Source organism: Sciurus vulgaris (genome assembly GCF_902686455.1).
Source record: "Sciurus vulgaris genome assembly, chromosome: 12".
In the NCBI taxonomy this organism is placed as follows: domain Eukaryota; kingdom Metazoa; phylum Chordata; class Mammalia; order Rodentia; family Sciuridae; genus Sciurus; species Sciurus vulgaris.
The window spans coordinates 51079808-51093894 of NC_136473.1; the positions used below are offsets into that span (position 1 = coordinate 51079808).

The window sequence follows — 14087 nt, forward strand, 5'->3', positions numbered from 1 at the left end:
AGTGAGGGAGCTCTCTGGATCCATTTTATAGGGGCATTAATTCCATCTGAGGGCTCCACGCTCTGATGTGATCCCCTCCAAGACCCTGCATCAGGGGACAGGATTCCAAGGTAAGAATTATAGGAGAACACCAACACCAGGCGAAGTATTCTTAGAACCCAGAACTGTACCTGGCCTAGGACAGGCTCCCAGTATGCATGTCCTGAACAAAGGAATGAATGAAGAAACTGAGGCAAGAGACAGACACAACGAGCAAGTGCTGAGCTGCATCTTGATCCAGGCCAGTGTGATACTGGAGCCAAAGTTCTCAATGACTACTACAGTCCTAACTGCTACACCTGTACCAGCCAGTCTCGTGGATCTGAAAGGTAAATCTATTCTGTACAATAAGACCAAGAATATATTTGCCTGGTTCCTTCTCATTCTCACATGAGTACATGGTGGAACCTTCCAGAGGCTCCATGATCTGTGATATCTCAGTTGATCACAGGCAGAAGCAAATATTGATCGTTCACCTTTTTTCTTTTCAGTCATACATTTGAGAGCTTTTGTGAATATGTCAAATTATATTCTTCATGAAATCGTTTTCAATTTAAAAAGCATCTAGTTGCCAGTGTAAAGTAAAGGTGACATGCTCACCTTGTCTGCTAAGCCATGCAGCTGGCCTCTTGGTCCCTGTCAAAAAGTGGCAGCCAACAATGGAGTGGCAGAGTGTCAGCCCAGATTGTGGCCTGGGTGGTTCAGATGGCAAGTGGCAAGCACAGCCTGCAGCCTGGTGGAGCCTGCCGTACAGGTGCAGCCACAGTGCCCAGGAGAGTCACGGTGCACCAACCTGTCATCCTTTGGAGGCCGGGTCCAGACACGATATGGACATCTGCTACAGATGCGCAGTCCACTCATTGCTGCAGCCCCATCCCACCACCTCAACCTCCCACTTTCTGACCTTCCATGGGAAAATAAAAATGGGGGACAACTTGATGAAAATTGGGCTTCAAGAACTGACCAATATGCACTTATACATCGCTGGCACGAATGCAGATTGGTACAAACACTCTGGAAAGCAGTATGGAGAATCCTCAGAAAACTTGGAAAGGAACCACTTTTTCACACAGTTGTCTCACACCTCGGTATATGTTGATGCTTATAAAATCAGCATCCCTCAGTAACACACCACACCCATGTGGAGAGCAACTCAATTGACAATAGCTGAGATATGCAACCAACCTAGGTGCCCTTCAATAGAAGAGTGGATAAAGAAAATGTGTATATGTATAGACAATGGAGTATTACTCAGCCGTAAAGAAGAATGGCTTTATGACATTTGTCAGCATGTGGATGGACATGCTAAGTGAAGTAAGCCATTCCAAAGACCCCATAGGTCGAATGTTTTCTCTGAAAGGTGGACGCTAACCCACAATAAGAGGAGTGGGGAGAGGAGAATAGAAATGTGTAGATTAGACAATGGGAATGAAGAGAAAGGATGGGGGGGGGTAAGCAAAGGAAAGAGCATGGAATGAATCTGATATAGTTTTCCCATATACATACATGAAAACAACACAGTGAATCCCACCACTAGCTACATGTAAGACTGGCACTCTAATTAGAATAAGATATATTCCATGCTTCTGTAATTATATCAAAATCAATTCTGCTGTCATATATAAGTAAAAACAACCAATAAAAATTTTACAAAGCTCAGCATACAACATGAGTTATTTATGCAGTGTTCATGGATAGAAAGAAAAGTTCACTCAAAAAATGAATTGCTGCCAAATTAATGCATAGAATATAAAGATGCTTTTAAAATCAAAATCCCAACAAGGGTTTTCAAGACACATGGAAAACATACTAGAATTGGAGACAAGACCATTATGGATAGAGTAGCACTGGCATTTACCAACATTTTTTAGAATCTAAATATTTTAAAGAAAATGTTCAGTTATATTGAAATTTAACGAGCATAATATATTGTTTATTATTTTTAGTTGTATTGTTCTCCAGATTTTTACAAACCATGCATGTTGTATGACTATGAAAAATAAGATGTAAAAGCATTTGGTTACCCTAACATATTTCCACATGCACCTGTTCAGTTTCCTCCAACCATTCTAAATCCCTTACAAGCCTTACTTTTTTTTTTTTTTAAGTATTGACTTATGAAATATCTTGCAAATAGAAGCATGCTGGTGGACTAGGGCTCGACCACTGTGTCTGACAGTTGGGAGAGGGCACCACACTGAATGAGTTCGTGATCCTGTTGGGTACTCCTCCTGGATCTTGCTGATGAGGAGGCTCCCAGTCCCAGACTCTGTCCCTCCACCAAGGCAGAGGGCCATTTGGAAATCCGGCAGGCAGTCAGAGCTCTCTGCCTCCTTCTCACGACAAGCAGCGCAAAGTCCACCTGCTCCATGCTTCCTGTGTAGTGCCCCTTGGCTCAGTCGTTCCCAGCACCACTCAGAACAAAGACGAAGTTGTCTGGCCTGAAGATCTGCCCAAAGGGTCCAAGCGCATCAAGTCCATAGAGCTGGTCTCCAGGTCCATGAGCACAGCAAGGTGCACATACTTGCCATTGGTGTCCCTGCTGTAGTACATGTCCATGCGCTCCAAGTGCAGATGACTGTCCCCGTGGTTTACGCTGGTAGGATCAATGCCATCCTCCTGGCTGATCACCTCCTAGAAGTTGACACCGATCTGGTTGCCACACTGCCCACCCTGCAGATGCAAGATCTCCCTCCTGGTGGTGGTGGCACAAGAAGTAAGATGAACTAAGGTGGGGGGGGGGGGGGCTAGTAGACCCGCAGAGTGTCTTGAGTAAGGTTTTATGTATTGATAAATATTGCTTTTTCACGCGTTCTCCTTTACTTATTGTTTCTTGATGATGTTATCTTTTTTGTCTTTTCTCTTTTGGAACTGGGAATGGAACCCAAGACTTGATGAGTTCGAGGCTTTGAAGCTGAGCACATCCAGCCCATTCATGCTTGTGTTGATGAACTGTTATGAATGAATCTGCAATAAATATTCACAAAAACTGACCAATAGCGTTAGTACGTCTCCACGCACTAATTAGCATAAATTTGGACCAATCGCGTTAGTACGTTTCCACGCACTAATTAGCATAAATTTGGACCAATAGCGTTAGTACGTTTCCACGCACTAATTAGCATAAATTTGGGCCAATAGCGTTAGTACGTTTCCACGCACTAGTTAACATAAATTTGGACCAATATCATTGGTCCTTCTTCTAAACCCTAATTAGCATAAGGTTGGACCAATAGCAGGGAGTCAAGGGCTATATAAACCCCTAAGCACGGTGGGGTGTGTGGTGCTGTTCGGTCTGTTCTTTCCTGTCGGAGTTACTGTTTTCGAATGGAACGGTGGCTGGTGAGCTGCCGGGGTGTCCTCCGCTTGAAGGCGTGGACCGTCGTTAGGACCTGCGACATGCAGCTTGCGCAGATCCCTCCACTCGCCTGCCGAAGCAGTGAATGGTGTTTCATCGCGGAATTCCGTAACACAGGTATTGTTACGTTAGATAACTTGAAACTTTCTAAATTTCTCAGTTTTAACTCCTGGTAGCTAGCACCCTACCTCTTAATACGTTTTTCCTAACGCATGGGCGTTTCACACATTCTGCACTTGACTCTCGCCTGATCTTCTGTGGGTGTTCGGAGTTTGCACTCTTAATTCCCTTACTGTCCAGGTTTCTCTGTAGTTTCCACTCGGGGACTGTGATTCTGGACGCTGATGTGACGTCATGTCACAGCTCACGCTTAGGGCCAAGAGAACAACGACCACGCATCCCTTGTGTCCTTGAGCTTGTTTCCTGCCTGGCACTGCTTTCCCGACTTGTCCCTGGTGCCAGTAGGTCTCCTCAGTGGGTGAAGGTGACTGCACGTGAGGACAGGCTAAGAGTAGAGAGGGTGGGGAGGAAATTGAGAAAGATGTTTTCCTGTAAAAATTAGTGGACTTTTATTTTTAGTATCTCTGGCAGATTAGGTAGTAAGTTTTTTTCATGATGTAGTACCTATTTAAAAGATTACGTTATTTGTTCTATATTTAATAGATGTTATAGAAAAGGTTACAAGAGGGTACTGCGATGTGAAAGTAGGATAATTTAAATAGTTTACAGTCCACCGTTCAGATACACTGTGTGTGTGTGCGTGTGCACTGGAACTGACAGCATATTTGTATTTTGTTAATGCCAAGTAGGGTCAACTACTACTGTGTTGGATGTAATTTTCATTTAATAAAGTCTGATGTACTACTACATTTTCTTCATAGAATTTTGACCATAGTTTAATATTCCGTTATAAGGATTACTGATAATCAGTTGAGCCATTTAATGTTGGAGTTTTTAGCTTATTTTTTTCTGGTTAAAACATTTTTGTGTCTAAATATTTCTGTGCATTGCTGACTGAAACCTTTTGTGGCCCCGAGGAATGCGTTCAAGAGAACAAGCTGGGGGACTGGACGAGGAGCTCAGTGGCAGAGCATGTGCCCAGCACGTGTGGCTCTGGTGGTTTTCAGCACTGCTTTGTGGGCCTCCGCACTCTTCACTTTGACTTCCTTTACTTTTGGAGCCACATTCGTGAAACTCCAAAGCCAGTGTGTTAATCCAGAGATAGAGTGGACCCAGAGTCACGGACCTTCACTGTCCATCTCTTGGCTGGCTGCCAGCCACCATAGCGAGATGGCTGCAGGGCTCTAGTTATTCTGTCCAGATAGGAGATAGGACAGTGTCCAGAGAAAGAAGGGAGACCACTTTTTCCCTCAGCCCTTTCTTAGGAGAGAATATGTTTCCAGAACCTCTCTCCACACCAGAGTATTTGCCTCATTAACCAGAGTTTGGTCAAATGCCCACTCCTAATATAATGATTAAGAGGAAAAATAACCACTGCAGCTTGGAGTGGGATGGCTCCCCCTGGGGCACCTGGCTGTGTGGGAAAGACCTGCACAACCGTGAGGTCCTACTGCAAAGGAGAAAGGGGGGAAGGCATGTGCAGCCCTTCTCTCAGATGGCCTGGGATTGTTGGGGGAATACAGCCTGCAGCTCACAGGCTGTCTACTGAGACAGGCACTCAAGACCAGCACCGTCATTATGAATTTGACAGAGTATGAGACTGGCCTCTGTGGTGCACTTTTTGATTTGCATAGGTTAAACCAGCCTTTCATCTTGGATAGAAACAAGTTGGTCATGATGTACAGTCTTAACATGCTGTTGTTAAATACAATTTGCTAATATTAAGAGTACTTTCTTCTGAGTTCATTAGGGATGTTGGTTGGTAGTTTTCCTTAGTTCATGTGCTTTATCTGTTTATCTGTTTTTGATATGAGTGAGATACTGGGTTTATAGAATGAATTTAAAGTGTTCAGTCCTTTTTCATGGAGTAACTTGAGGAGCTTTGGAATTAGTTCTTGAAATTTCTGGGAGATTCAGGTGAGAATCTCTCTGGTCCTGTCTTTTCCTCATTGGAAGAGTTTTTACTACTGCTTCTATTTCATTTCTAGTTACTGGGGTGCTTATGTTTTCTGTGTCCTCCTTACTCAATTTAGTCAAGCCACATGTGTCTGGAAACATTTCCATTTCTTTTAGATTTTCCAGTTTGTTGGAGTGTAAGTTTCTGAAATAGTTCCCAATGGTCCTCTGGATTTCTGTGATGTCTGTGGTGATTTTTCTTCTGTAATTTTATTACTTTGCCTCCTTTCCTTTGGTTAGTTTGGTTTAGGGCTTCTCAGTCTTGATTAACCTTTTGAAAAACCAACACTTTGTTTCATTGATTCTTTTTTATTGATTCTGTTTTTATTCTTGAATACATTGATTTCAAATCTAATCAATTATATCTTTCTTTTTACTGGTTTTGGAGTTTTTTTAATTGTCTCTGTTTTCAAGGGTCTTGAGATGCATTGTTATGTTGATTTTCAGTTTTTTATTTTTTTGACATTTCTGGTTTTCTTATGTATGTGCTTATAGCTGTAAACTTTCTTTTTACAGTTGGCTTTATAGTGTCCTTGAGGTCCTGGTATGTTGTATCATTATTCTCATTTGATTCCAGGAAATTTTTAATTTCTCCTCTGATTTATTCTATTACCCATTGATTATTCAAAATTGTATTGTTCAATCTCTGTTTATATTGTTTCTTTAGGTCTTTTGGTATTTAATTTTATTCCATTGTGATCAGAATTTATGTAATGAATTACATCTTGTGTATGTGTGCGCGCGTGCGCATGTTTGGTAAATGTTGCTTTGTGACCTAAAGTATGGTCTGTTTTGGAGAAGCTTTCATGAGCAGCTGAGAAGTAATTATATTCAAATATTATTGAAGGAAATATCCTATAGATGCCTATTAAATTCTTTTTTAAAATACTTTTTAGGTTTGAAGAGTCTTTACTGAGTTTCTGTGTGACTGGTGAGAGGGGTGTGTTGTAATCACCTTTATTTGTACTGAGAGCTATCTGAGGTTCTAATCACAGTGTTACCAGTTTTATGCAGTTAGGCTAACCAATGTTTGGGGCATAAATATGGTTTTATTTTATCATTTTGCTGGACTGTCCCCTTTGCCAGTGTGAAGTGACCTTTCTGATCTCTTTTGGTTAATTTAGGCTTGATTTCTGCTTCTTTGGAAATGAAAATGGCTAGTTTGCTGGTTTTCAGGCTCTTTTGCATGGTATATCAATTTCCATCCTTTCATTGTCAGCCTGTGCCTGTGTTTGCCTGTAAAGTGTGTCTGTTGCAAATAGCACAGTTAGTTCTTGTTTTTTAAACCATTCTATCAGCCTACATCTTTTAATTAGAGAGTTGAGACCATTTACATTCAATGTTATTACAAGGAGATGTTTATTAGTTTTTGCCATTTTGATTTATTATGTTAAATTTGGTCCTGTTTCTCATTTTCTTAACTACTCTTCAAATGAGATTTTTTTCATTTGCAAGTGCTAGAGTTTTCTAAAATTTTTACCATGTGGAATATTTTTGTAATTTTTTTTATAGTGATGGCTTAGTTGTTATAAATTCTTTGACTTGCTGCTTATCTTAGAAGGTTCTTATTTCTTTTCTGATTCTGAGAGATAGCTTTGCTGGATATAGCAGTCTTGTTTGACAGTTATTTTGTTTCAGGGCTTAGGACACATCGTTCTAAGCATTCCTGGATTTTAAATTTCATGCTGAGAAGTCAGAAGTAATGCTGATTGGCTTGCCTCTAAATGTGGCATGACATCTTCCTCTTGAAGCTTTTAAAATTCTATTTTTTTTTTTTTGTTAGGTGTTTTAATTACAATGCATTATGGAGAATTTTTTTTTATCTTGCCTATTTGGGGTTCTGTATTTGGATGTCCATCTCATTGTCAAGGTTTGGAAGTTTTTCTGTTGTTATCTCCCTGAAGAAGTTATCCATGCCATTAGTTGTATCTCATAACCCATTTTAATTCCAATGATTCTTAAATTTTATCCCTTAATATCCCAGACTTCTTGTTATTCCTATTATGTTTATTTTCTTACCTTAAATAGTGTCTGAATGTTCAATGCTGGCACTTTGTCTTCCAGCTCTGACATTGTGTCTGCAGCACGGTCTACACTAACAGACATTCAGATGAATATTATAGGATTTATTGTCTTTCATTTCTAAGATTTATGATTGGTTGTTTTTCATTATGTACAACTCCTTATTGAATTTCTCACCCATATCCTTTATTAACTTCCTAATTTGCTCAGATGATATTTGTTTTTTCTTGGAATTCATTGATCACTTTTCTAGTCATTCTTTTGAATTTTTTGTGATTTTTCTTTCAGTATCTTTAGGGTCAGTTGCTGGTGAATCATGAACTTGAGGAGGTATTGTATTACCTTGTTTATTCATATTTCATGTTTTTCTGGGTTGGGTTTTATGTATCTTTTGGGATTGACTTACATGTGGGATTTTTTAGGGCATGGCCTTCTCTTGCTACAGTGTCTTCTGTTTTTCTGTAGAAGTAAAGGTCCATGAATGGAAACTAAGGGTCCTGTGAATTGTTCCTATTGGGACCTAATCATTTGTTCTAGGGGTTTGACTTTTCTGTGATTTTTAGGTACAGTGTTGCGAAGTTTGTGGACCGTTAATTTGGGTATAGATCAAGGTGAACTGTCTTTTGACTGGGTTTGATTTAGTTTAGTAGCAGAATTAATTCCCTGTGAACTTGTAGTTTCTCTGTAGATTACTAGCACTTCACAGAAGAGGCAGGAAAAAAATTAAAAAAACATCTGAAGCAAACTGCATACAGCATTATAATAAATAACCCAGTACCTACTGTGACATCTACAACACTAATTACCCAAAAACAGAAATGGCAAGGTCAGCAATTGCCAGCAGCAAAAACAATAAATAACTCTGGGAACAAGAAGTGACATTATAGTGAGTGGCAGGTGTCAACTATGCCATCCATATAATTAATAACCACAATAGCATGAATGGTAGGGGCAGCAGTGACATGGACCAAATAGTTCTAAAAGATAGTAGAAATATAGTTCATTAAGAAAAAAAAGAAAATGTGATAGGAAGGGTAAAAAAAAGTTGAGAATGCTTAAAACTTGATTTGAGAGAACATAAATATAGCAACTGAAGGTTATCAATAAGGAGAAAAAAGAAAAAGTGGAGGAAAGAACAAAGAAACTTACTTGTTAATGGGAGAAGGAAGAAGAGAGCAAGAAATGAGAAACAAGCAAACAAAATAAAACAAAACAAAAATGTCATAACCCTCAAACAAGGCACGGAAAAAAAACTGCATTAAAAATGCTAAGGATGAGAAACAAGAAATTGTGTGTGTGTGTGTGTGTGTGATACACACACACACACACACACCGTGAATCAATGAGCACAGCAGGAACACCAAGAAAAAAAGACGGGAAAAAAGATTTCATAATATAAAATGAAAGAATTGTTACCTATTAAGTTAGTTAAAACTGTCCAGAAAACATGGTTACTTAACAATAGACTGCCATTTATGATGGACTCATTTAGCCTAGCATTAAATCATACAAACACAATTGTACAATGAGTATTTTTATGTAATTCTTCCCTTCCCCTTTGAAAATGGCACTCAGTATTTGAAGTCACTTGAATTATTTGAAGAACATTTTATTTCCTGTGCGATTATCTATCTTCCAGTCCTTTAAATAAGCCATCTCAATTTTCTTTATGATTAACAGACAACACTGTGAGCCAGACTTACTTCCTTAAGTCAGGTTAGCATATTCTGTATGACAGCTGGTGGTATCTGATGGGGATTCTTTACCTTCCAGGAAATAATAAGCCTCGTGCTGGAGTGCATCAACCAACTGCACGTCTGCAGCAGTGCCACGTTCTTGTCTGGTGTAACACCACTGGGCAAGAAGCCAATGAGTTTTGGAAAACCATCCCAAATTGTTTGTATGAGTTGCTGGGTAAGGACCTTGAAATTCCCAACACAATTGAATTAGTATGTTTAACAGGCTAAGAGCTGTTTTATAACATGTTCCTGATCAGGACTAAATCTTTACTAATTTACTAATAACGGTGTTAATCTAAATCTGTCTGAGTGAGGAAAGTAGCTGGAGTAACAGATGGGTTTGTGTAAAGGCAGAGGCTGTCCACGCTGTCGTTTGTGAGGTGAGAGGTCTCTTTGTGGATGTGGATTAAATATTTCCATTTTGTTCTAAAGTCAGTGTCATAAGTCCCCCTCTTTTCACAGTCCCATCGAGGTGGGAATCTACTCTAATCTCCTGTGGTCTTGATGGGATCAGCTTTTCTCAGTTTTTAAGTGTGCTCAAACTAAGTTGTGATGCTTGGGGTGGTTTCTGCCATGTTCCTGTTGGACCATTATAAAAATTATTATGGGCTTGAAGTATTGCAGTAGCTTCTACTTAGCTCTTACTCAGAACTGGAGGGGCCTCAGATTTTACCCTGTTTACAAGTGAGTAAGCAGCTGTCTGGGTAGTGGGCCTTCATCTGTACTGTAGCACTTACCACATTTCTTACTTCGTTGTATGGTCCTGGTTTTGAAGGCAAGAACAGCTCCTTCCTGGTTTTTGCAGCTCTGTCATCTAACTTAGCATCTGGCATAGACAGAATATCCCGTACATGTGCATTGATGAAATGACTGGATTCTGATGGAATAGGAAGGTGTACCAGAGCAGAGAAAAGAAGGCATTTTTACTATGAAGAATGTAGAGCACTCAGAATATTTGAAACTTCTTTGTAATGTCTTTGACCTTTGTTAAACTTTATAAAGTCACAACACTACTTAGCAAATAAAACTCTTGTGCCTCTTAGACATAGGGGGTAACATGTGGCTAGAATTTCTGTGAGCACAATCAAGGACACTGAAGCTTTATAGGAGTCTGCATTCATTATTTTACCCACAGCATCATTAGGATGAGAATGTTGTTGTGGTGCCAAAATACTAAATAGAATTTTTTTCTGAGTGCAGAAGTTATAGCACTGAATTTCTGAATGAGGGACAGACTGGATTGGGTAATTTTTTTTAAACAGCACAGTGTAACTTGGCCTGGTGTGACACCAGATGAATTCCTCAAAGGAGGTGGTTTGTGCAGAGGTATGTCATCTGTGGGTCATGTTCAGAGAGAAGGTTGTTGTGGGTAAACTGAAGTAATATGCATCTTACCTTTTCCTGTCACCTAGTCCCACAGTCTCTGTTGGTCCCTTCAGCAGGTCCTGTGCTCCTGTGTCCATGATCAACGAACTTGAGCAGAAGAATTTATGATGATTTTTCATGTGGTCATAGAAAAGTCCATTCAGCTAAGTCCACACTTCAGTCTTATCCTTCTAAGCTACTTATCCCTACAGCGTGTGCCCCTCAAAACTCAACAGAGTTACTTGGGATTTATTGTAATCATTTTAGAACCTACAGAAGTAGTGTTAATGTACTCTACCAAGTGCTGTGGCTAGGGTGTGAGCCCAGCTCCTCACTGTGACTAGTTTTGTGGTTTGCTTTTATGGAACATGGTTAGAGATGTGATTTTAAAATGGCTCAGAAAGTAGAGAGGGAACAGCTGCAGTTGGGATGGTGTTTCTGTTAGGGTGTGTTCAGTCTGCAGCAACTGAGTACCCTGACCCTAGTTGCCTTTAGCCACAGAGGGGGCTTATGGGCTTATGTGACTGGCATTCTGCCTTCTGCAGTGCCAGCTCACTTGTATGGCCTCTGCTGTCTTTTGTTAATTCCTGAGGCTGTGTGCTTCCCCTGATGTGGGAGGGGGAAGTGGAAGAAGGCTGCTTCAAGTAGCTGTCTTTTGAGAAAGAGCATGCAAGTTCCCAAACCACCTGATAAACTACTGTTCATATTTCATTAGCCAGAAAGTGCCTGACCTTGAAACCAGTCATTCTGGCAGGGGAGGGAATTTTCCCACTACTGGGTTGATCTGGCCAGGGACCCATTCCTGAAACTGCACTCAAACCCCCAGCTGTCCAGGTTCACTACTAGTGGACATGGTAACAGGTTAGTGTCCCATTTCCTGATCTGCAAAGTGAAGGGAGTAAAAGTATATTCTTTTAGGGTAGTAGTGCTGATTCCTTGACTTAACGTAAGGCACTTGGAAACATACTAGGCCAGGTAGCCAGTGACACCTGTATTCATAACAAATTATATAAAGTGGCCATAGTGATTCCCCTTGTCATCAGGTGCTTTAAATTTGATAAAGTTGTCAAATGCTTCACATCCCATTATTTTGCTCTTCTAACCATTATGCCCATTTCTTTGGATGCTTATGTCATTATTTTTTCCCTGTTGATATTATTTCCTTCTCCAAATTCTACTTTTATTTTTCTCATTATTTTCTTTCAAAATAAAGTTTTAAATAACAAATTTCAAATAGAACTAGTGGATACAACAATGTAAGTTCTGGATTACCTCGTAGACATTGGATCATGAGTCTGGTTGGTCCATATGAGGAAGTACAGCTTTCTGTAGAGTTGTCTCCAGTCTGAAACTTTTACATTCTGTAATCATACCCCTTCCCTGAAGACACCATCTCCATTTCACAATTATGCACCCGACGTACTCTAAATACAGTCATCTCACCACAGTCATAGGATCTGTCTCTGTGGACTCAACTAGACATGGACTGAAACATTCAGAAGCTTAGCATCTGTGCCAAACCCTGAATGATACAGCAGGTCAACTATCTATATGATATTCTCCTTGCGTTGTGCATTATAAGTAATCTGGCAAAGATTTAAAGTCTGAGGGAAGACATTTGTAGATAATATGCAAAAGTGATGCCATTTTACACAGGGGGCTTTAGCATCTGAGGGTTTTTGTTCCTGTCATTTTGTCCACACTGGATATGGAGGGAGGGAGCTGTGTTTGAGACCTTGAGTGATGTGTAGTTCCGTAAGGTCTCTGGATGCTCTCTCTGCCTTCTTCCTTCTCTCCTTCAATCTTAATTTCAGACTGCAGAGAGCCTCACACTCTTCCCCACTAAAGTCCATGGCCTCTGATGCCTGTCTGCTCACCTCTGAGTCTGGCATCTAGAGCACCCCAGCCCACATCTGGCCTTTTCCCAACATTTCCTCCCTTGCTCACTATTGGGCTGCTCTGCCTGTGTCTTCCTTGCAATCCAGAATTGCACCTTCAGAATATCTGGTTTTATTCTGTATAAAAATTTATTAAAACAATAAATGTTAATGAACCTGAACATTTATTAAAAATGTTTATTCCCTTAACTGTTTACATCTCATTTGATTAAGAAAGGATTTGATGTTACTATTATTTAATCTTGATATAGTTAGAATTCCCTGAAACTTAAGAGATGATAGTACTATAATAACCATGTATGTCTATAAGAACACAATGATTTCAGGCACACAATTTTTTTTACTTTTAAAGTAATTGTTTTATGGAACAAGAGATTAATTTGAAGCGTACTTCCCCCAAGATGAAAATGCTGCAGTATGTGAATACATTTTGCCTTTACATTTGCACATTGCTATTCTCTGCAGTTTTGGTTAATTGCCCATCCCACTCCTGGTTCTTCCAGGTAATTCAGAATGTTCGTGTATTTAAATACCTCACCTCAAGAAAGCTTCCTTTTCCCTTCTGTCCACTCTCTTAAGCATCATAATTCCTTGCGTGGTTTCTTGGTGGGACGTCTTTATGTAATAGAGGCTGTCTTGCTGGGGACACATGAACTTGGGAACTCAAGAATCTTGGTATTGCTAGAAGCTCTTTTTCTATTTGGATATCTATAACAGAAGGCCATAATACATGTGTCTTATAATCACAGATGTTTGATTCTCTTCATTCTGAAGCTTGGGATGTCCAAGTTCAAAACTCCAGCACTACCTGTCTGGTTAGGTGGCACCTTTTCACTATGTCCTCCCATGGCAAAAGGGGAGAGGATGACTATTAAAGGGCTTTAGCTGCATTGCTGAAGTCCCTGCTCTTAAGACCTAATCCTCTCTCAAAGCCCCCACCTCCCAAGGCTGGGTGAATAGGATTTCAGCATATAAATCTTACAGTGGGGAACCCAGACTTTGAGACTATAATAGAATCTTAATCCATTCATCTAAGATGAATTGAATGCCTGCCATGGGAGAGGCCCTGACCCAGGTGTTGAAGGACAGTGGTGGCCAGGGTATGGTGCCTGTTCTTGTAGAGCTCATGGTGGCATGAGAGGTACTGGTAGCAAGGATAACAGAGCCAGCCACAGTGCTATGTGGTTGTGTTGCAGTGCCTGTCATGGAGCTGAGGTGACCACACATTCCTTTCTCACCGGTTGTTGCCATCACACCAGATGGACTTGTGACATGTCATTCAGAGTAGAGGGATGAGGTTGGAGGCCAGCCAGTAGAATGCCCATTTTTCATCATTGGCCAGCTAGTATCCATCCTTCACTTCACTGTTATTTTCCTTATTCTTCTAGCTGTCAGCTTACTCGAAAACAAGCTCCTTAAGTGAAGAGCCCTAATAATGTAAATATTACCTTGATCTTGTAAACCAAAAGAGAAGTCTTAAACTTACCTAACTTCTTAGAGAAAAATTCAGGGAAGAAACAAATTCTACCTTCAGCTCCCAAAGCTGATATTACTAACTTAAACTATTCCCTGCACTAACACTCGACCAGT

General features: G+C 40.3%; 1 long non-coding RNA gene across 1 annotated transcript in view; it reads left to right on the plus strand.

Annotated features, from left to right (window-relative positions):
* Positions 1-3456: 3456 nt before the first annotated feature.
* Positions 3457-14087, plus strand: part of LOC306641225 — a 28112-nt gene continuing 17481 nt past the window's right edge. Inside the window, exon 1 of the long non-coding RNA XR_013758068.1 lies at positions 3457-3514. This is a non-coding gene — a long non-coding RNA (uncharacterized lncRNA). The remainder of the gene's footprint in view (positions 3515-14087) is intronic.